A 2,702-nucleotide genomic window follows, 5' to 3' on the forward strand; every position below is an offset into this window, starting at 1 on the left:
GGGGATCAGGGTGGGCTCCGGGGATCAGGGTGGGCTCCGGGGATCAGGGTGGGTTCCTGGGATCGGGGTGGGCTCCCGGGATCGGGGTGGGCTCCTGGGATCAGGGTGGGGGTGCAGCCCCATAACTGGTGCCCAGTGGCTGCCAAAACTCCTCCCTGCCAGCTCGGCCTCCCGTTCCTGTGGCAGCCACCAGGGACTGAGTCACTTCCCCCCTCCCAAAGTTCCAGAGGGAATTTGCCTTCGCCCCAAAGGCAGGGGAGCAGCTGCCCAGCTCCCAGTGCTCCTCCCTGGAGAGGGGGAAGGGCTGGGAAGGGTCACCCCTGGGATGGATCCCTGAGGTCACTCTGTCCCCAGAGCCAGGACACTGTGCCCGGCACAGCTTCCCTGATTTCCTGTCTTAGGCAATCCCAAAAGGATTCCAAAGGTTCACCAAACTGCTACAAAAGTGTGGATACAGAAAGGGAGTGAATGGATCCGGGTCAGCATTCCAGAGGGCAGGTCTGGCTAATTATAGCTCATCCTATTATCCAATCCTTTTCTAATTAGGAGCCCACTGAAAACCTCGGTGGGGCTGGAAAAGCCCCTGGACAAGGCACAATTCCATGGGCTCCTCCTGCATCCTGGACACGAACAAACCCTCCTTCAGGGACAGAGAGGCACACACAGCCCCCCCTCCACGGACTGGGGGGTGCCAAGGACCACGGGAATTGGGAATTCTGGAACTACGGCACTGACACGGGAATTGGGAGCCCTGGAACTGGAACTGGGAGCCCTGGCACTGGGAGCCCTGGAACTGGAACTGGGAGCCCTGAACTCCAGCACAGCCACAGGAATTGGAGATCTGGAGTAGAAGCTGCTGGGGGGGGAGGGAAAGGGGGGGGAAATAAAAATCCAAATTAAAGTTAAAAAAGGGGGATTCTCCTGCCTGGCAGGGATCATGTCATGGAGGGGACTGGGAAAGGTCCTGGTGGGAAGGGAGGATCCTCCAGGGAGCACAGGAGGCACCTCCAGCTCAGAGCCTGAGCTTCCCAAGGAGTTTTCCCTGGATGAGCTGGGCAGTGCTCCCTGTGCCGGGGGGTCAGCAGGGATCGCTCCCTCCCAGACCGTATTCCCGTATTCCCGAGGCTCCACGAGCACAGGGCAGAGCTCCCGGAGTGTCCCTGTCATGGGACTAAAATAGTTTTCCTCCTCCAGGGACCCGGAGGAGCCGTTTAACCCCTTCGGAGCCGCCGCTCCCGCTGACCCACATTCCGGGCCTGGAAGTTTCCACAGGGAGCTCCCGGCTCCACGTCCTCTTCCAGCCCTGCCCAGGCCTCCTCCCGCCTCTCCAAGGTGGGAATTTGGAATTTAACAGGCTCGGTTTGCAGCTAAAGCAACCAAGGAAAACACACCAGCATCCAGAGGAAAAACAGTCTGGAGGGTTCCTTTGGAAGCTGGGGATTAAACAGTTAATCCTTGGAAGCCAAAGCAGCAGCTCTTCCAGCAGAAAAGTGGCTGGGAAGCTTTGGGATGCACCAACTGGAGCTGCAGGAAGCCCTGAGTGCAGGTCCTGGGTGCCCAAGGCCAGCCCGTGTCCCCTCCCTGCGGGTCCTGCCCCGGCTCCTCCGGGAAAGCCAAGCCCTGGGAATCCTCTCCCTGCCCCTTGTTCCAGAGCCTGGAGGCTTCATTTCGGAGGATTTCTGGGTCTCATTCTCATCAAGCAACTTTTAATCCCCCCAGAAGTGAAACATTCCAAGGATCCAGCACCCACTGGAGCAGGATCAGCTCCATTGGCTCGGACCCTTCTCTGGCACTTCCAAGTTTTCCTCTTTTCCTTTTTTTTTCCCCCCCCTTGAAATAATGCTGGAATTTCTACATCAGAGCACCAGGGCTCTCGTTGCCACCAACATTCCCATCACCCAGAAGAACAATGACCCAGTAAAACCCAGCAGATTTCCCCCCCAAAACAGGGGTTTAAAGCATCACATTCCCAGACCAACACAGGCTTGGGATTCTCCAAATTCTGCACAAACCCCCTCAGACAACCCAGGGAAGAGAATTTCTGCCCTTTCTGGGAATCTGAGGGACCTGGTGAGCAGAAAATTCCCATTTCCACTCCAGTATTATTCCTTGGCTTTTGCTGCCGTGAACAGCTCTGGGCACAGAGTTAAAAACTCCCAGGGGTTGGTCGGTCCAGGAGGAGAATTCCAAGTGTCAAACTGAGGGGTTTTAAGCAATGGACGCTCCAGAAATCCCAGATTCCTCCCTGCACACCTCCACAGAATTCCAGGAGGAGCCACTGGATAAGAGGGAAGCCCTGCAGGGCGTAAGTGGGAAAGCAATTCCCTGGGGATTCACGGATCCTGATCCATCCTGTGCCACCCACTGGTGCTTCTCCCGATATCCAAGTGCCCAAAAATCCCGGAGGGATCTGCCCAGCCCTCCCTCAGCCTGAGCCTCTCCAGGTGCCACCTTGGAGGGAGGGGAAAAAAGCTCCTTCCAGGAGCTCCTTAATCCCAGAGCTCCCCCTGCTCGGAGCAAATCCAACCGGTGACAAATTAAGAGTCTCTCCCACTCCCCCCGGAATTCCTGAGCCAGGGATAACAGCCGGGGCAGGCCCTGGACAGCAGTTACAATGAACACCCTCGGGATGGATGGGATCAAGGGATCCATCCAAGCACTGGGGACCAGCCCGGGAGGGGCCGGAGGAGCAGGAGGGAACG

At 57.5% G+C, this 2,702-nt stretch overlaps 1 protein-coding gene across 3 annotated transcripts in view; it reads right to left on the reverse strand.

Moving 5' to 3' along the window:
- The window catches only part of GATAD2A (GATA zinc finger domain containing 2A), a 33,325-nt gene that overhangs the window by 28,624 nt on the left and 1,999 nt on the right, over nucleotides 1-2,702 (reverse strand). For 2 of the 3 annotated variants that reach the window (XM_017834503.1, XM_017834501.1), the window contains exon 1: nucleotides 736-759. The exons of the other annotated variant lie outside the window; for it this stretch is intronic. The gene's annotated coding sequence lies outside the window, so the exon portion shown is untranslated. Of the gene's footprint in view, nucleotides 1-735; nucleotides 760-2,702 lie in introns of those variants that run through there. 3 annotated transcript variants of the gene reach the window in all.

This window comes from Lepidothrix coronata, unplaced genomic scaffold, assembly GCF_001604755.1.
Source record: "Lepidothrix coronata isolate B3197 unplaced genomic scaffold, Lepidothrix_coronata-1.0 Scaffold233, whole genome shotgun sequence".
In the NCBI taxonomy this organism is placed as follows: Eukaryota; Metazoa; Chordata; class Aves; order Passeriformes; family Pipridae; genus Lepidothrix; species Lepidothrix coronata.